Here is a 21303-nt window from a genome sequence, read left to right on the forward strand (position 1 = left end):
TGTTATAATCCTGTTTTTTCGGGGATTGACCCCAATTCAACATGAGAAGGTCTAAATATCTGATTGTAGAACTGGGAAAGACTCTTGTCTATCTGTTTTGACCTCCACCTTTCACCCTCTCACTTTCTAGTCAAATGGTGGGTCACTGAGTGCCAAAATAGTAGGAGGCAACCATATTCAAGGCAACAAGTGTATGCTATAAAGTCATGCGTGTTTCTTCCATTTAAATCCTTTTAAATGAGTGTATGTTATAAAGTAAACACTAATACTTCTTAAAGCATGTTTATACTATTGATGCATGCAAAATATGGACCTCGGTTGATGCTTTCCTAAGCCAGCCAAACCTCCTTAGAGATGTCACCTACTCTTGTTTGATTAGACGAGCCCTGGATGGGTCTCTTGTCACTGCACTGGGTCTAGGTAAGAAAATGTAAATTAAGGGGCCATTGAGCAGTTGTTTTGGCCTAGGATGAAGTGGTGCCGCCATGGGTTTCTCCAGGGGTTTTCAGATGGCTTCTGACAGTCACCCATGGCCAGAAATCACCGCATGGCTGATGGTGTTCATGGCTAGGGGTAGGAATGGACGGATTTGCCTCCAGTCGTCCAAGCGAAAAGAAATAATAAGATGTAATCCCATATCAGAATAAAATTTTAGAAAATCAATAGCCATATAAAGTTTTTTAGAATAATATAACTGAAACAAAACACCATATCCCTTGCACACATGCACATGATACCTGACGAGTCACTATTCATGTGTGCAAAACTACGTGTAATAATGGGTTATAAAGTCATTTTAAATGAAATGAACATGCATTTTTAGGTTAAAATCCCACTTTTATGCAAAGATAAGCTCATTGTGTAAAAATTCACATTTTATGCTTTTTACATTTATAAACATATTAAGACATGTGATTTTTAAGTACAAGAATAAAAATTATAGAAGAAAAAAAAGTTTAACAACATAACAAATGGGCCGACGTCCAGAGCTAAATCATGGTGTAGCCATGGCCATGAGCACTGCACACGCTACCCGCCATCGAGAGTCGTCATTGACAATGAAGACCGGGTGAAGTTGCTTGATTTACCCTTTTGTTCCTCGTCAATCTCTCTCGTGTTTTGTCTCTTCCATTCCGTTCGTCTCATTTTCGTCATGTTTTGTCGCGCATGCGCCGTCCTCGTTCGTCCACGTTTTGGCGTCAAGGGGGAGCAGACCGTCTGTTGACTTCCCCCCTTTCTTTCCCCCTTTCCTTGATTTCCCCTCTATTTTCTTATGTTTTTCTTTGTTTGTAATAGGGGGAGCCCATACAAAGGCCGCCCTAACGGACCTCCCTAAGGCCCATGTAAGGGCCCAACTCTTCTCCTCGTTATAAGGGAAGAGAGGGCGCCCTAACTTGTTTAGACCCTTGTTTTTTTCATTTTGGCATTTCATCGAACAGAACGTGGGTTTCGTTCCTCGTTTTGAGAAGAACGGAAAGAAGAGGAAGAAGAGGGAAGAAGAAGGAGAAGGGAGAGGAAGAAGAGGGGAGAGGAAGAAGGGGAGGAAGCCGCCGCCCTCGCCGCCGCCCTCGCCGCCGCCCTCGCCGCCGTTCGTGCGCCGCCCCGCGCGCCGCCACCGCCGTTTGCGCGTCGCCCCGCGCACCGCCGCCGTTCGCTCGCCACCGCGCTGCCCGAGGGCCGCGCGCGCCGCGCCGCGCGGCCGCCGCCACCCGCGCGCGCGCGCCGCCCGCGCGCCCGCCGCCACCCGCGCGCCCGCCGCCGCGCCGCCCGTGCGCCTGCCGCTGCGCCGCATCGCCGCGCTGCCGTCCTGCTCACGCCCTCGCCAAGCCGTCTGTCCCGCGCCGCGCTCGCCGTAACCGCCGCCCCCACCGTGGCAACTGTGTTGCCGTGCTCGCGACGTCGCCCCTCCATGCCGCCCGCCGATGTCCACGCCGCTCTGCACTGCTCTGCGCCGCCCCCGGCGCACCCGCCATCTCCGCCCGAAAGGGGCTCCGATGCCTAAACCCTCGACGACCGAACTTTACAAGCCGCTCCGGCACCTTCGCTGCACGTCGAGCCGCCGTGACCTCTCCGGCGCCCGTCATCCAACTCGCTCCGACATCGGCTGTCGACGAACCAGCGCACTACGAGCCCGTCTTCGAAGTACGCCGTACTCTCCGACGCTCGTTTATTTATTCCTTGCAGTGTACTTTCGTTTCGACTCCACCGCGCTCGGGCTAGGTAGGTGAGCATGGTAAAACGAGAGAAAACTATGTTTTGAGTGTCTTACCGGTGCGGACGAGTACGTCCGTTACGTGTGAGCCCAACGGATTGAGTCCGTTCAGCCGTAGACGCCTTCGTCACTCCGACGAGGTTGGAGAGGCCCCGTTGCCATCACTCGGCGACTTCTGTCCAAGCTTGGAGCTCAGCACCTCCCTCGAGTCGGAGCCTACACGTACAACACGTAGGGCATTCATCCACGTAGTTACATACCCGTTAGGGTATCGTCGGATGACAACACCGCCGTCTCCCGATACGTATCATTTATCATCGCCGAGCTATCATACTCGGTGACGACGGGACGACGTTCTAGACGTACGTACTGCATCACGCAGAGGGGCCGATTGATTAAGATTTTATCAAGTGGCCAACAAGAAGAATATCACATTAACCTCATCGTCATGTGGCCAACAAGCAGAGTGGTGCTCTTTCTTAATGTGTCTTCATCTGAATGCATTTATATTCATACTCCTATTCCTTTATTTTGTTTATACCATTTTCTTCTACATATTCCTCGTATTCTTTTTCTTCATAATTGTCTTCCTCTTATTTTATGTTCTCCTCTGTCTGTCTCTCTGAGACTGTCCTAGTCTATCTTTCGCTTGCTCTCCTTATCTATCTCTCCCTCTCTATCTTTCAGTCTCGCCTCTCTCCCCCTTTCTCTCCCTCTCTGTCGTTCTCTCACCTCTCTCTCTCTCTCTAGTTTACAAACAACTAAGTCCAATTTACAACCATTCAAGGCCAAGTGTCTGCCCAATATCCAATTTACGAACCAGCCGCAGTCGTTTTGGTCAGGTCTTCAGTTGTATCGACTAAATAAAGGTCCAGAATCGGCCCACCAACGGCGCGATAACAATGAACTTAAGTGAGAGACAGATGATAATGAATTCCAGATGATTAAGAGATGTTAAAAGAGGAATGGATAGAGAGAGAGAGTGTGAGATTAAGAGATATTAAAAGAGGAATGGAGAGAGAGAGAGTGAGATTAAATGAGGAATGGAGAGAGAGATAGAGTGTGAGAAAATGAGAGATTAAAAGATGAATGGAGAGAGAGATAGAGTGTGAGAAAATGAGAGATTAAAAGATGAATGGAGAGAGAGATAGAGTGTGAGAAAATGAGAGATTATAAGACGAGTGGAGAGAGAGCGTGAGATTAAGAGAGATTAAAGATGAATGGAGAGCGAGCGAGCGTGAGATTAAGAGAGATTAGAAGATGAATGGAGAGAGAGAGCGCGTGAAATTAAGAGAGATTAAAAGATGAATGAGTGAGAGAGAGCGTGAGATTAAGAGAGATTAAAAGACGAATGGAGAGAGAGATAGAGCGTGAGATTAAGAGAGATTAAAAGATGAATGGAGAGCGAGCGAGCGTGAGATTAAGAGAGATTAAAAGATGAATGGAGAGCGAGCGAGCGTGAGATTAAGAGAGATTAAAAGACGAATGGAGAGAGAGATAGAGCGTGAGATTAAGAGAGATTAAAAGATGAATGGAGAGCGAGCGAGCGTGAGATTAAGAGAGATTAAAAGATGAATGGAGAGCGAGCGAGCGTGAGATTAAGAGAGATTAAAAGATGAATGGAGAGAGAGCGAGCGAGAGATTAAGAGAGATTAAAAGAGGAATGGGGAGAGATCGAGCGTGAGGTTAAGAGGGATTAAAAGAGGAATGGAGAGAGAGCGGGCGTGAGATTAAGAGGGATTAAAAGAGGAGTGGAGAGAGAGCGGGCGTGAGATTAAGAGGGATTAAAAGAGGAATGGAGAGAGAGCGGGCGTGAGATTAAGAGGGATTAAAAGAGGAGTGGAGAGAGAGCGGGCATGAGATTAAGAGGGATTAAAAGAGGAATGGAGAGAGAGCGAGCATGAGATTAAGAAAGATTAAAAGATAAATGGAGAGAGAGAGCGCGTGAGATTAAGAGAGATTAAAAGAGGAATGGAGAGAGAGAGCATGAGATTAAGAGAGATTAAAATTTAACATTTTTTTGAATAAGAGAGATTAAGAGATAAATGGAGAGATTAAGAGATAAATGGAGAGATTAAGAGATAAATAGAGAGAGTAAGAGATAAATAGAGAGTACATCGGAGAGAGAGCGAGAAAGAAACGCTCAGTCGCACCGCTCCCGTCGTTGCCCCCGTGGTTAAATGCATGGTTAAAAAAGATCCGTTGAGATTGTTTGGCTAACCAGAGTTAATGGCTGCTGGGTTAACAGTTTCTTGGAAAACAATCCTGGCCGTCTAGTTGTTTCAGTTTTGGTACATTGGGTACGTGTTCCGATCCTGTTGAGCCTAGCCAATCGATCAGGCTGAAGACAGCCTGTCATCATCATATATAGAACCGTATTCCATGCAACAATACCATTCTCCCGCTGGATCATCAGATGAACGTTGCTACGCTCTTGAGTCTTCTACTCCTTCCTTGATCGCTGGCGCTTCATGTGTGGCATCGGCGGAATTGGGATCGGAGGTATGGCTATGTTCTTACTTCTGTTTTCCTCTTTAATCTCAGCAAGGCGCTCCGATGCTGACCGAGATAGAATACCGAATGAATGCGCACGCAGCTTTAACATGTATAGCCGAGGCTATTCTCATGAAAAAAATTTTTTTCATGAATTTTTTACTATAGCAACTCTTTTCTCGATGATACCTTGTTTTTTCATGATTTCTGAATCGTCCGTTGATCGGATTTTAGCGACTTCTGGGTTTATTACAAGCATAGTTTTTAGGTTTTGATTGTGAGCAGTTCTCTAAATGATGCAAGAGATGGAAGGAAAATAGATGTCGAATTGGCGTCATTATAGTTTATAGGAGGTAAATCGATGAGTTTACCTGGCGCAGAAGAACCACGAGGACGATGATGACGTGTCGTCATCATCAGGAACGAGTTTGTCATCTGGAATTCCCTATCAAACTGATACCTTCTACCTCGGAGAGTATCGATTAGTCGCCTAAATAACTTGGGATTCATCGTGCTTGCCCAAAATACAGACAGGCATTGGTGGAGATTCAAGGAGACATCGTACTTGCCCAAGGCAACAAAGGAAGGCGCTGCATAAATCAATGTGAACACACCGTCTGCATCACGATGGGATTGTTGGAGGAAGATAACAATGGGGGACAGAGGTGAAGAAGCTCCAGAGAAAGGCAAGGCCGCTACTGATATAAATGTTCCATTCGAGAGAGAAGAAGGATGGGTAGAACTGAGATCACATCTAGCCAGAAACTCATGGCCTGAACTAGATGGGTCTCATAGGATAACTGTTTGAAGGGAGACTATGTGCTTTAGATGTTTTCGGGGCCTCCATCTTCAATTTGGCTTCCAGCAGGGAGAAGCCAAGGCATCGTCATATTCCACCGAAGACATCACCTCGACTTTTCACCGGGGAATTTGATATGAGCCAAATTTGGCAATGTAAACGGAAAAGGCAGAGGGGAAGCAATACATTGCAATGCTTCCAAAATTCAGGGCTAGTTCGTTGAAGTTAAATAAGAGGGGAAGCAATCCACCCTCCGAAGTTATTTTCATCGTCCCTCCAAAGCTGTCGAGAGAGGCCGATCCGGCCGACCTCTGGTAGGCGACCAGCTGATCCAGCCTCGCCGAAGTTATTTTCTTCTTTTCTTTTCCTTTTTGTCTTGTTGAGTCAGTTGTTTGTCCTCGGGTATTTCCAGTGATCTCCATTGTCCCCTCTGTTGGGAGCTAGTTGTTCGGAACTGTAAGTAGAGTCAGTCAATTGTCCTTTGGATCTTACGAATTGTTTTCTCTATCGGACATTGCTTATGGAGGTGATACAAGGGAAAGGAACGTATCAGTGGTATTAGAGCCTCCGAGTTTCCTTGGCCAAGACGCTGACTGGAGCAAGATCCACAGGAAGAACAGTCCCACCTGGAGTTCCAGAGAAGAACCACTAATATTATAGAGCATCTATGGAGCAGGTAGCGACCTTGTCCGTGCAGCTCAATGAAGTCGAACTGCAAACCAATGAGTCCCCAGCGGAGCTCAGAATGCATGTCTCCATCGGGAAATTCCGGAAGAAAGACCTCAAGAAGGAATGTTAGTCCACGACTCTCGATTCAAAAGAGGAGATTTGCCCCTATTTGTGAGTGATAATGCAGAAGGGTGGGTAAAGAGATCAGAATGATTCTTCAGACTTCATCCTCTGTCGATCACGAAAAACTACATCTGGTGTCCTTGCATGTCGAGGAATCTGCGCAGGACTGGTTTCATTATTCAGAGCAAGAAGTAGGCTTTAGAGATTGGCAGGATTTTAAGGAGCAATTTTGTGGACGATACAGCATTTCTTCAACAGGATTATACCAGGCGTTGTTCGAGATTAAGCAAACTGGTTTTGTCGCCAAATTCCGAGCTGAGTTTGAGAAATTGATCACGCAAATGCCGAATGTGGCTTGCGAAGTCCAGGAGAATGCGTACTTAAGGGGTCTAAAGGCAGAAATTCGAAGAGAAGTCCTCAAGTCGAAACCATTTGGTCTTAGAGAAATCATGGACCAATCCTTGCAAGCAGAAATCGACCTCGGGGTGTTATGGTCAGCTTGGCAGACCAGCCCTTCCTATCCAAACATTCAACAGCAAGGGAAGAAGGCGTGGTTGAATATGACTCCTTTTCCAAGTGTGGCATCTTCTAGCCGTAACCCGAATTTGACTAAGGGACCTATCACCCCCCAAGGACCCCGACACAACGGCCTCGACAATATCCGACAGAGGGAATGAATCGGCGTCGTAACATCATGTTGACAGAAGCTGAGTTCCAACAACGGAAGGATAAGGGATTATGTTTCTATTGCAATGATCGCTTTGACCCAGGACACTGCTGCAAGAAGGATCTGAATCTGGTCATGGTGCTAGATGGGGACCAGGATGAAACCCTGCCAGAAGAAGAGCAGGGCTACATGCAAACTGATGAAGATCCTATAAATGCAGGATCACTGTTTACCGCACAGATCTTGTTTCATTTTTCAGAATCGTCCGCACCCTACAGGTTGATCAAGTTATGGGGAAACATTAAAGGACATCAGGCCTACAATTTTATTGACTCAACAATAGCAACCATGCTGGGAATTCCAATCTTTCGAGGGGAACCCTTTGACATACTATTGGCAAATAGGGTGGTACAGCAATCCAAGGGAATATGCTTAAACGTTCCAATTTACATGCAAGGACTGTCGATAAAGCAAGATTTGATTCCGATACCTATGAGTACCATGGAATGCATCTTTGGGGTGCAATGGCTTAAGTCGATGGAGTGGTTTTACAGCAATTATAAATTACTCACCTTCAAGGTATTCTGGGACAAACATGTCTATATCATACAAAGAGATCCGGATCTATTGCCTCGAGGGTGACCCTTAATCCCACCGTCCAGGAGTACATAAGAAGCAAGGGGCAATTCAGAGATCTCTACAGAGCTTGTGATCCTTTCCAACCCACGGTATTTCACCTTTGCATTTTCCCAGTTTCATGAGATTTATGAGACAGTTTTTCAACTGTCATTCAGTTTACCTCCTAAGAGAAGCTTTGTGATGGCGCAGCACCGCCGGACGTCATCGAGCCAGCACGCGAGGAGCCACTGTCGCCATCGAGCCCGCCACCGACACGTGTCCAGCCGACACGACGAGCCGCCGCCGCCACGCGCGACCCCGAGTTCAAATACTCGGCATGACGCGCGACCACTTTTCCCTCTGCTTTCTTTTCTTACTTTTACTTTGTTTATCTTCGTCATCGTCGTCTCCTTAGTTGTCGTGTAGTGAGGGGAAGAGCCCATATGAGGACGTCTTCCCCTCCCATGGGCCTGACAAGCCATTATCCCTTCGTTTTCATTTTTCCATTTCTCTCTTGTTAGTTGTTCTAAGGAGGCCCATCTTCAGCCATTATATAAGGGGAAGGGGGGGTGGGCGTCCAAAGACTCACTCTTTGAATTGGAAGTTATTTCTTAACGTGGAAGTTGAAGAGTCAGATCGTGGGAGGAAGGAAGAAGAAGAAAGAAGAAGAAGAAGAGGAAGAAGAAGAAGAAGAAGAGAAGGAGAAGGAGGAGAAGAAGAGGAAGAAAGAAGAGGAAGAGAGGGGGAGAGAAGATGATCGCCGCCCACCTCCCGCGCGTCGCCGCCAGGCCAACTCCGCTGACATCGGCTCCACCGCTGCAGCGCCTCCGCCGTCAGCCCTGGAGACGCCGCCGACCGTGTTCGCCACCACCCGCGCCACCCTCACCGTCGTCACAGGCCAAGCCGTCGCCCGCAACCCCCTGGCCGTCGCCGCCGGTCACTTCGCTGCCCGCGCCTCCCCCGCCTTCATCGCCGGTCACGCCTCCACCCGCACCCCTCAACGCCATCGTCGGTCGCGCCGCCGCTCTCAGCCCCTTCACCACCGCTACTGGTCACGCCGACATCCACCGGGAACCGTTCCCGCTGCCTGCTCGCCGCCGGTTCGCCTTCCCGTAAGGCCCCGTGCGCCGATCGCCGCGCCGGAAGGCAGCCTCAGCGCCCCACCCCGCGCCTCGACTCCGCGTGCGCGGAGCGGCCCTGCGCCCGGCCACGTCAACGGTCGCGCCCCTAAGCGGTACCCGCTTGCGCGACCCGACGCCGTGCGCGCACGATTTTGCGCCCGGTCCTGCCCATAGCCGCGCCTACTGTGCCGCGCCCGACCACGCCGCGCACCACGCGCCCGCGACGCCCACACGCGCGTCCCAGTGCGCGCCCCTGCCGGCGGCTGCAACTGCCGAGCGCCCCGCTCGCGCTCTGTGCTCCCGTACCCACCACTCCCGCACGCCGCACTTCCATCGGTGTCTGCTGCCGCCGTCCACGCCGACTCCGGCCGGCACCGCCCGCCTGGAAACGCCCACGTCACTGACTCGCCCCACTCCCAGCAACTCCAGCTACCTCTTGATCTCATGCTGATTTGAGAAATTTCGTCGCCAGCGCGACGAAGGTATCCCTCTCCCTGCTCTTTTACGTCTCTTACGTCCTTCAGTACGCTTTCGATTTGCCTCCTCCACGCTCGGGTTAGATAGGTGAGAGTGAGACAGGTCGAGAAAACGACGGATATCATCGAGAGTCTTTACCTGCCCGGTACGAGTCCGGACCCCCCGACGCGTGTGAGCACTTCAGCAGGATTCTCCCGTTCGGCGACGCACTCGCCCTCGACCCTCTCGGGCGAGGTTCAGGAGGACCATTCGGCCTCACTCAAGGCGACCCGTCGATTCTCTGGAACCGCACCCACCGCTCGTCGGTGCACGCACGTACGACAGTAGGACTTTCATACATACGTCATCGTCATTATTCCTGTTCACTGGCATTCGTCGGATGACGTCTGTTGATGTAGTCCGATTAGTCCTTGATACGACACCGAGCCCATACCCTCGGTGACGACCGGACGACGTCTTGACGACGTCCGGCATCACTTTGACCATAGAATTCACCTTATGCCTAATTCTAAACCGGTCAACATTAAACCGTATAGATATTCATATTGGCACAAAAATGAATTGGAGAAGTTGGTTCAAGAGTTGCTAGATTCTTCTTATATCCGACATTCAACCAGCCCTTTTGCTAGTCCCGCCTAATGATTAAAAATGATAGGTCGTGGAGAATGTGTGTAGACTATCGAGCACTAAATCACATCACTCTCCCGAATCGTTATCCAATTCCACGTATTGAAGAATTATTTGAGGAACTGCATGGATCAACTGTTTATACCAAACTGGACCTTAAATCCGTATACTATCAGATTAGGATGAATGAAGAAGACATCCACAAGACAACTTTCAATACACACCAGGGCCACTATGAATTTACTGTAATGCCTTTTTGGATTGATAACGCTCCGGCCACCTTTCAGACACTGATGAGTACTATTTTTCAGCCCTACTTAAGCAAGTTTGTACTTGTTTTCTTTGATGACATACTAATCTAAAGTGGCACGCCGGAGGACCATGAAGCTCACTTGCATACGGAATTCAAAACTCTGAGAACACATCAGTTGTGGGTCGATCAAAAGAAATGTCAATTTTCCGAAGAGAAGATAGACTATCTGGGGAATTATATCTTGCCACAAGGGGTATCGGCTAATTCTGAGAAAATCAGTGGCCGATCCTAAATAGCCCGAAGCAGTTAAGAGGGTTCCTGGGGTTAACCAACTATTACAGACGCTTTGTCAAGCATTACACTATGAAGGCCAGACCACTGACTGCATTGTTAAAAAAGAATGCATATTGCTGGGATAACCAAGTTACTCAAGCATTTGAGGGTTAAAGGGCGCCTTATCTACACCTCCTATTTTACAATTACCCGACTTCTCCAAGCCCTTTATGATAGAAACAGATGCGTCAGGGTTTGGAGTGGGGTCAGTATTACTCCAAGAAGCTCATTCGATCGCATATTTTAGCAAGGCCTTATCTCAGAAGCCAAGGTTACAATCCGCTTATGAAAGAGAAATGATGGCTGTGGTATGGTATATTCTCAAATGGAAACACTATTTGATTTTCCAAAAATTCACCATATATACAGATCAATTCAGCTTAAAGTTTTTAAATGATCAGAAGGAGGTACCAGCTCAATACCATAAGTGGCTTGCTAAATTACAGGGGTTTGACTTTGACATCAAAAACAAGAACGGAAAGAATAATGCAGTGGCAGATTCTCTGTCAAGATCTAAAGAGAACGAGGGAGTTGAGTTTCATGCAAGCACAATAACACACTGGTTAGACAAACAGTTGATAGAAAGGGAAATTGCAGTGGACCCCATGTCATAATTGATCAAGAAAGACATAGTGAACAACTCTGCTGCAAGACCTCCTTACTACAACAGGGAATTCTTTTCTACAAAAAGAGGATCGTCATTCTAAAGGACTCTTCCCTTATTCCTGTATTACTTCATGAATTTCATAATGCCAAGTTGTGAGGACACGGAGGATTTCTAAAAACCTATCACCAAACCAAGCAACAGTTCTAGTGGCCCGGAATGAAATGACAGATCAAAATTTATGTATCAAGCTGCCAGATCTGCCAAAGGCATAAGGCGTCAACCCTTAGTCCAGCTGGACTGCCTCAACCTTTCCCAATCCCTGACCAAGTCTGGGAGGATATATCAATGGATTTCATCGAGGGACTACCTAACTCACAGGGGTTTAACTCAATAATGGTGGTAATATACAGATTAACCAAGTACAGCCCTAATGTGCCTCTTAAACATCCGTTTACAGGGCAGGGAATTGCGGATCTTTACATGAAAGAAATCGTCAGATTACATGGAATTCCCAGAGTTATCACATCGAACCGGGGAAGCATCTTCACCAGTTCATTTTGGAAGGAATTAGATAAGTTGCTAGGTATCAGTTTAAGAATGAGCTCATCATATCATCCAGAAACGGAAGGACAAATTAACCACAGCCTGGCTGAGATGTTTTGCCTCCGAATGCCATAAAAAATGGGTGAATGGGCTCCCATGGACCGAATATAGTTACAATACCTCGTTTCATTCATATATTCAGATGACCCCATTCAGGGCATTACATGGCAGAGATCCTCCCCAATTTCAACGTTATGGTTTGCCCACATCACCTTAGATTCCTTGGACCAACAGCTAACTGAACGAGATACTATGCTCCAAAGACTAAAGATGCATCTGGCAAAGTCACATAACACAATGAAACAAAAAGCAGATTGACATAGGAGAGACTGTCAGTTTGAAATAGGGGATAAGGTTTATGTAAAACCTAGACCTTACCGCATGAAGACTCTGGCTAAAAGAACCTCAGAAAAACTAGGACCAAAATATTTTGGACCGTATACTATCCTGGAAAAAATTGGACTGGTAGCCTACAAGTTGGAACTGCGTGTTTCCTTGCAAATACACCCTGTTTTTCATGTTTCCCAATTACGAAAGGTTGTAGGTGAAGGCAAATTTATTTTTCCTATCCCTACTAACATCTCGCATGATTGGGAATGGCAGGTTTACTCGGAGGCCATACTGTCTTATGGATTTAACCGAGACGGAATGCAGGTTTTGGTGAAATGGAAGAACCTACCCAATTTCGAAGCAACTTAGGAAGGTGTATCAGTATGGAACGACAATTTCCCTCGTTCCATATTGGGGACAATTTGGTTGTTCAGGAGGGGAGTGTTGATACTAGCCAAATTAGGCAATATAAACGGAAGAGGCAGGGGGGAAGCAATATATAGCAATGCTTCCAAAATTCAGGGCAGGTTCTTTGAAGTTAAATAAGGGGGGGGGGGCACCCCCAAGCGGGAGGAAGAAGCTGGGAGATTTTGGCAGCAGAGGAAATCTGACGTAGGACGACTACGGAATGGGTGACTAAGGAAAGGATGACTAAGGGATGGACGACTGGGTTGACGGAGCAGACTATAGATAGATGGATGGATGGCTATGGACGGATTGGAGGTTGGAGGGATAAAACAGCCACAGAAATTCACACGGTCGGATTCGGACTTTAAAACTGATGAAAATCTGGTGGTGCAGCTCCGACCCTTCTCGAGGGCGGGAGTACTGTCTTCCCCCACTGCGACGATGCCTAAGCACCGAAATTAATACCCGAATTCGCGTCGCAAAGAAACACTCGAGAAAGAGAGAGGGAGGAAGTGGAAATCCCGAGCCAAATCTAATTCTGACGGCGGTGGAAACTTCTCGAAAAAATACTGAATGGAGAACACTTCAACACCAGAGAGTTCAGGCGTACCTCTGCACCATAGTGCGTGAAGAGGATGCGGGAAATTTTGATCGTGACATGGCTGGACGAATCCGAGTGTTGTGAGGCCCACTGGACGATGGGATCTGGACGCTCTGGGCGTTGAATGGCCCTGGTGGATAATGGAACGAACGAGTGTTGGCACGGCGAGGGGGAGCAGGAGGCCGAGAAGCAGCCTCAGGCAGACTGGAGTGGGCGGACCAAGGGTGCCCCGGGAGGGCGGTCTAGGGTGGCCTTGGGCGGCAGCCCTGGGCGGCCTGGGGTGGCTGCCTCGGGCGGCTTTGGGTGGCAGCCCTGGGCGGCCTGGGGCGGCTACCTTGAGCGGCCTTGGGCGGCAGCCCTGGGCGGTCAGGGGCGGTTGCCTTGGGCGGCCTTGGGCAGCAGCCCTGGGCGGCCTGGGGTGGCTGCCTTGGGCGGTAGCCTTGGGCGGCCTTGGGTGGCAGCCCGGGGTGGCCTGAGGTGGCAGCCTTGGGCGGCCTTGGAAGGGCGCCTGAGGCAGACGAGAGAGAGAGAGAGAGAAGGTGGGAGAGAGAGAGGGAAGAGAAGAGTATGGAAGGGAAGAGGTGGTGGCCGGCGACACGACGGTGGTGGCGGCGGCGGCGACGGCTAGGGTTATGATGGAGGACCATCGGGAAGATAGCACGACGGGACGCCAGCAACCGCGCCGAGCAGCTCGAGTCGACGCGCGCCACCCGGGGTTCAAGTACCCTGCGTAAGCACTTTATTTCTCTTGTGTTATTTCTTGCTTGTTTGTGTTTTTGGATTTTATGGACGGGGCCAGTGTTGGGCCCCGTCCTTCGTCTTTCCCTTTTTGTTGTACTTGCATTTCAAACTTATAAGGAGAGGTCGAACCACGTCTCGCGACGGTTCGTCCTCTCCCCATGTTCACTTGGCATCCATCCTCACTATATAAGGGGATGGCATGCCCAAGGAACTCTTTGGAGTCATTTGTTGGAAGTTATCAAGCTCGTGTCTCCCATACCTTAGGAATTAGCGTAGGAGGCCTGGCTAACCTCACCCATGTTGAGATCACTCCGTGGTGTAGAGCCCACGTTCCTTCGTCGAGATCACTCCGAGGACGCTTGAGGTTCAGAAACGTCTTCGACGCATCACCGATCTGGGAAAGTCTGCTTCACCGAGGAAGCCCGCCCAGGTTTGTCAAGAATCGCCCATTTCTTGGAAGGTTCTTGGCAGATACCCGCCAAGAATCTCCTTCTTGGCCGCCCCTCCCACCTTCACCGTCCGCCCTCCCTCCACCCACGTCTGCCCATCATTCCTCTTTCCCGTTCATCGTCCTTTTTTTTTTGTTTGCTTCCCGGTCTTCCCCGTCGCCTTCCACCCTTCTTGCCTTGCCAACTCACCGTCTTCCTACCTCCCCCGTCCTCGTTCCCCCTTCCACGGTCGATTTTCACCTTCTTGGACCTAAGGATCTCACCCGTTTCTTGGTCCCTCTCCACGTTCCTTTGTCCTTTCAGCCCACCCGTCCTCACTTTTCTTGATCTGCCGCTCGTGATCCCTCTTTCTTGGTCGCCTTGGTCCCGCTACCCTCTTCCCTCCCACGTTGCCTGATCCCTTTCCCCAGCCGTTCACGTCCTCCCTTTCCAGCCTCTCCCCCTCTTCCCGCCGCCGCGCTCCTCCCCCCCCCCCCTCCCCCCCCCACACTGTTTCACCCCCGCGGTTGTCTACCTTCTTACCCGCTCCGCCCTGTCCGACCTGCATATTTCGGCCGTGAGGTCCCCTCGCGTCTGCACGCGCCCTCATCACACCCGACGAGCTCGCCACCCGCCGAACTGCACCGTGCGCGAAGAACATCCCCGCTCGCTCATCCACCCGCCGTAGTCGGTGCCCGCGCGATCTCTCTTCCGCGCACTCCTCACGCAGCGAACCCGCCCGCCTGCGCGCGCGCTGTGTGCCGTGCACTCGCCTGCGCGCGCGCTGTGTCCCCCCGCACACCGTCCGCGGCCTGCCCACCTGCCGTGCTAGTGTGCCTGCTGGCCAGACACGCCCCGCGCCTGCCGGCCCGTCGTCCCCGAACTCGTCTGCACTCGAGTTGTCCTCATGCACGATCTGTTCACGCCCCGTCACCAGCTGATCGAATTTGACGCCGTGGACTAGCGTTACTAAAGGTCAGTCTCGACTCTCCTCCATCTTTTTAGTATTATTACCTATTGTAGTCCCGTCCTTCGCTATCGCGTCCTCTACCGCCATTACTCGATTCTTCTCTCGAATAGGACTAGCCACCTCGTCGAGTGTAGGACTCCTTGTGGTAGAAAGGGTAGCCACTGCCTTAGACGTTGGACACTTCAGGGCCGTAAAACGCCCCTCTCTACTTAGACTTCTAGTCAGTCTCGCGGGTCACTGGGAGTTTGATCTTTAGATCATTCTCCTCTCTTTGATTGGCGCGGCCTACACTCACTATCCGTTGGGGCATACGACTGCTCATTCGTCTTTTTTCTACTTCGTCAACTTGCAGTTCACGCATTCATTCATTCCTTGTGACAAAATACGAGCCGATCGATCCCGGTCGATCGTATTACATCAGGTTAGGAGGGATAGGGGAGACTGGGCAGTCCTCCAAGAAGAGTTAAACAAAAATCAATTCTTGAAATTATGACTGCCTAATGTTTCTTGAAAACAATGGCCTATATATAGGCCTTGGAGGAAAGAGAAATTGATGAAAAAGTAAAGACGTGCGCCGTGTCACGCCAAAGGACAGTTGTGGATCTGCCTTTGGCGTCGTGTCATGACGCGTGTAGGGATATGCGCGTGTGGAGACGTGCTAGTCGACGATTGCGGTGTGTTGACTTTTGTGTTAACTCCGGTTGACTATGGCAGGTTGACTTCGGTTGACTTCGCCGTCGGGTCCATAGCAGGCGTGTTGACTCTGGTTGATCGTGGTGACGCGTTCGATAGCGATGTGTTGGCGTCCTCGCCATCAAAATCTTCCAAAGATGTAGAGAGAGCTGATCTGGCCGACCTCTGGTAGGCGTCCAGCTGATCCAGCCTCACCAAAGTTCTTTTCTTCTTTTCTTTTCCATTTTGTCTTGTCGAGTCCGTTGCTTGTCCTCGGGTATTTCCAGTGATCTCCATTGTCCCCTCTGTTGGGAGCTAGTTGTTCAGAACTATAAGGAGAGTCAGTCAATTGTCGTTTGGATCTTACGAATTGTTTTCTCTATCGGACATTGCGTACGGAGGTGATACAAGGGAGAGGAATGTATCAGAATTCATCTACCTAAACATAGTACTAAGGTCCATCATCTCCACATCCTTCAATTGAAAGGGCTATGATTCTATTCTCATCAATATTGAGTGACTATCCAAGTAAAGTTCTTCACTGACTTATCTTATCAATAATAGTAATCAATGATTTGTTATACAGCAAGAACTCCCTTCAATGATGCAGAAATTAATTTCTTAAGAATCAATCATATAGACGTGATAGCATCGTCGTTACCTGGAATGGAAATATCTATAAGATCTGGGTCACAAATTCCCTCAAACATCGATAGTCTTCCACGGACATCACCTTGGCTTTCACCAGGGAAGTCATCCGCCTGGGCAAATTACCAAGGTCCGCTGAGTCTAACTAGGACCTTAGCTTCATTAGAAAATTTTACCAGCTGTCAGCTACTGCCATCTTATATATATTTTTTTATTATGTTTTTTTTGTAAGCAGGATATCAAGGGGGAACAAGCATAAAAACACAAGTTTTCACAGAGAAAATTTTCATTTCATAAGCTGAAGGAGCAGATGGAATCGAGGTTTGCATATATTTTATATTGTTGCACTAGGTACAATTCACGATTTAAGTTGGGGGTGAGAAAACACGATAACATGAGATTGAAAGTTTTTAATTCTGTACATCAATTCAAAGTTGGAAGGGGAAGTAATTGGTGTAAAAGATTGAATTGTTTCAAAATTTTCCTTCAGTTTTTTTAAAATAATTTCCTTACACAAATTTAATCAAACCCCACCTTGGAGAGTTCATTTACTTAATGTCTTAGAAGCATGTGTATAGAATTTAGGCTCTTGCAGCGGATCATATACACCTCTTGATGGTATGAGCCATGGGTCTAGACTCACATGTGAAGCTTCTAAGTGGTGAAGATATCTGGTACGGTGAGGAACAGACATGAAAATCAAAGGGTTGAAGTACTATTTTCCTAGGTTGAGTGCTGAGTAAACAACCTCATCATACCACCTTCTGTTAGCAAACATACTTAGTTGTTTTGGATCTCCATTAAGTGGAATCTTACTTGGGGTAAGGTTGGTCATTTCTTTAAGTCTTGAGCACAGAATCACTTTTCCTTGAGCAACCTAATGCCAAAAATTGAATCACATCCTTACCATTTCCATCTCACCCCTGACTACCCACATGTACCATCATAAATTGTATAGGAACCCATCTTGAACCCATTTCCCTATTACTTAAGATATGCCCAACTCCCAAGCATTTCTCTCCTCCCTCTCTGTTATTATCTTTTCCTTCTTTTCCTCTTTCTTCTATTCTTTTCCATCATTCATTTTCTGCAATTATCATTGGCTACTCTGGCCTGTCATTTTTGGGAGGCATGTCCTTCACGTTAGGGATATTATTTGTGTGATGTTTACTTTGTTTTAGTAGGATTGATTGTCTTTTTATTTTTCATTTGACCCCTTTTAAAAAAAGCAAAAAAAAAGCAAAAGGCAAAAAGCAAAAAAGCAAGTGAGCAAGAAAAGGCAAGAAAGCAAGCAAAAAAAGGGGAAAAAGTAAGAAAAAAAGAAAGAAAACAAAAAATAAAATATGGGAGTCCTCAATAGCAAAAAAATCCGAGGAACTAAAGAAAAAAAATCATTGGGGCTTGTTGTAGGTTTTTATTTTTTGCTCCAAGGACATCAACATGATTTGTTGATCAACATTTTCCCTTGTCTGATGTTGTACACATCTTCATTGCTTACTTTGAAAATTTTTCTGCATCATTGAAAGTGCAATATCATCTTCACCTTGTTCTTTACCTTGTTCAAATATGTGCCCTTTGTTCATCTTTCATTTCTTGTTATCCACCTATTACCCCTCTCTTGTGCCATTCCACCTTTCTCTTCCCTCTTTACCCATAGAGACCTGCTATTGTACCCTCACCAACCTATTTTGTTGACACACATTTGATATTTTGTGCTTGAAAAAGAGGAGAAGAATGGCCATCCTTTACTTTCAGGTAGGAGGAAGGTTAGTGGGGAACCCCAAGCACTAATTGACCACCAATTGTGAGAGAGTGCCCGAGAGAGGGAGAAATGTTTGATCACCTCCTGGATTATAGTATCATACCCTGCGAGAAGTAGGCTTCACTCCTCATGACCACCAGCTCTTTCTAAAACCTCAAGGGAGTTGATCGTAGGTGTTCTAGTATCTCATGGGGATATTCATGCTTGGAGGTGTTGTTGGTACTACTAACACTTCATATCATGCCTTTAGGTTCCAAAGGTAAGTGGATGATCCAAGGAAAATTCAAGGGCATTGCTAAGGGAATAGCAATGACTAAGCTGATGGGTCTGAAAACACACTAAATAGTACATATATCTCATTTTTTTATACAATGAATTAGGAACATGAAGCTCAAAATTTTCGTCCGGCCACAGTCTCTCATTGTTGGGAAATGATTTATGATTGCTTATCATGCTAAAAAAAGATTCGCCTTTATTTGTTATTTATTTGTTTGCGTATCATGTTGTTATAGTTTTCTGAAGAAAGTAATTTGATATCATCAGCAGTTCAGTGTGTAAAAAATCTCAGATATTGGGCAAAAAATGAGAAGAGATGGAAGCCATTGAGAGGTATCATTCAATGTCAAAAGCTCTTACTTTCCAAAAGATTTTTCTTTGTAATGCTCTATGTCATTGTAAATGATGTGGAGTATGATAGAGTGAAAAAATAAAGTAAGAGTGGAAGGGTCGGGGAGGAGGGGTAATGAGGGAAGTGTAGGGGAAGAAGGGGAAGGAGAGAAGGAGAGAAAGATGGAAAAAGAGGATGGGATAGGGCCCAGGGCAGCTTCTTAGCTCCAAGATGGGTTTCACTCTTGTGCCTAGTTCTGGTGTGTCCTCCATGAAGCGTCTTAAGTTTAGGCTTTCCATAATTTTATGTTTCAAGTTTTCAATCTCTTTCTCTCTCTCTCTCTCTCTCTCTCTCTCTCTCGCTTTCTCTCTCTCTCTCTCTCGCTTTTTTTTTTCTCTCTCTCTCTCTCATATTGTTGTCTCTTTCAAGTTTATAATGAAAGAGCTCCACGATTTGGCGATATAATGCTCATGCTTGTACTTGCCTCATGCTTTTGAGTCTGCGAGTATTTTTTGAAAATTCAGGTGTGGACAAAGGGCAGCTTGCTGACATCAGAACAGGTTCTACTCTTTCACCTACTTCTATTGCATGGGCCATGAAGCTCCATAAGGTTTCGTTTTAGAAATATATAATGTTATAAAGTTCCAGCATGTTATCTAATCGTAAGTCATATTCATTGAATGTATCTAATTAGTTTATCTTTACTGTTTTTTAAATGAAAAAATATTTTGTTATTTCTGTATCCAAATATTTGAATGTGTTGTAAGATAATAGTTTTTCAAGCAGCAGTATTATTAGAAAATATTTGAAACTCATTATTTAATGTATGATATATCTAGTTTATTTATTATATTTATCTATCTTCTTTCTTCTAAGTCCTTGTTTACCTTGTACAATGTTATAGTTATCCTAATAATTTATTATTTTTCTATGCAGTATAAATATCATCTATCTTGTAGGAACTAAGTATTTGCTCTCTTATGTGTTTATTTTTTTAAAATAAAATATCTTAAATAACTATCCCACAATCGTCAATCAATGAAAATTTTCTAGCATAATTCAAAGAAATTCAAATGTTCTGTTCTGTTTGATCCTAAACATTTTGATGACTAATTACTTCCATTGATAAATCAATTCGTTTAAAAATCTGTATCCAAATATTTTTTTCTTATTTATCAGAGTCTTAGTTTATCTTCTAACTTTTCCTCTTCTGTATTCCATTAAAACTTCGGATTATTTATTTATTTTCATTTAAAAATTCTAGATTCCTCATGGCTTTAGTTTGTCTTTGTACGATGTTTCTTTACATACTGCTGTTTAATAACTTGCGAAAGAGGCTTAAAATATGACTCTCATTATTCTAAATAATGTCTTTCCAAATTGTATTGTTCTGTTTTGTTAGAGGTTTTTTGAAGACTAATATTTTGCTAGTTTTTTATGTGCCAACATTTCTTTGTATTGCATAATTACCACTTTAAATAGATCAATGCCATGCATTTAGATCAATGTCATTCATCTTCGGGTACGCATTTTGGAAAAAAAGTCACATACTCGTTTGAAAGGCTCTGGTTCATCATGAAAATAATATTTTACCTCTTTTAAGAACTTCCTCTTTGCATAATCCCACTCCTCTTGTCTAACTCCTACTAAATTGTAATAAACGTGATGGCGTTAATGATGACTCTAAAATATGTCATCAAATAATCAAGTTCTCAAGTTTAAATTCATTACAATTATCTTGTGAATTCATGCTAAGTTCATGCATATGTATTGTTTTATGAAATCACTAACCCCACTTGATTCTTTGAATCAAGTGGAATATATTTAACGTTTTATGGCTAGTGAACATTCAGAAACAGGTTAAGAAGATCAAGGAAGAGAGGAGGATCAACAGAAGTGGGCAAAAATTTGAAGTGGCAAAAATTACGAAAATGCCCCTGGGCATGACTTAAGAGAAAACCTATAAATACTCTCTTGAGAGAGGAGTTTAGGTGTTCAGAGTTTTCTCTAAGGAAACCAGGGCTTGGAGAAGAGGATTTCTGCACCCTCCATGAGCTGATGAGCTTTTGGAAATGGAGAGGAAGAACAGACTGAAGATAGCTTGGATTGAAGAACCACGCCTCGCCGCGAGGACGTGACACCCGACGTGGGGAAATCTCAAGCTTCAGCCCTGTAATCCCTCTCTTCTCAGACAATTTTGGTTGGGTTGGAAGAGTCACCAGATCTTCCCATGTTTTCCAACTGAGAATTGTTTCTTTTAGACTTGATTTCAGTTGAACTTTGTTTCTTGCTTATTCTGATCATCCTCCCCAAACCTCCCCAAAAATCCCTTTGATATAGCAGAACCACTGCGCGCAGCAGCACCGCAAGCTGCAGCAGCATCGCCAAGCTGGCAACGCTGTCAGCGACGCAGCGCGCAGCAGCCGCGCGCAGCCACGCCGCACGCAACAGCGCTGGTGCACGCAGCAGCGCCGCGCAGCAACGCCGCCAGACGCAGCAGCGCCGCGCAGCCACGCCAAGACGCAGCAGCGCCG

At 46.6% G+C, this 21303-nt stretch overlaps 1 long non-coding RNA gene across 1 annotated transcript; it reads left to right on the forward strand.

The window, feature by feature from the left end:
• The first annotated feature begins 1743 nt into the window (after positions 1 to 1743).
• On the forward strand, positions 1744 to 8900 carry LOC144711421 (uncharacterized). The gene is made up of 3 exons (XR_013583541.1): positions 1744 to 4714; positions 6031 to 7691; positions 7792 to 8900. It is a non-coding gene; the product is annotated as an uncharacterized LOC144711421 (long non-coding RNA).
• Positions 8901 to 21303: the final 12403 nt, after the last annotated feature.

This window comes from Wolffia australiana, chromosome 13, assembly GCF_029677425.1.
Source record: "Wolffia australiana isolate 7733 chromosome 13, ASM2967742v1".
NCBI classification, from domain to species: Eukaryota; Viridiplantae; Streptophyta; class Magnoliopsida; order Alismatales; family Araceae; genus Wolffia; species Wolffia australiana.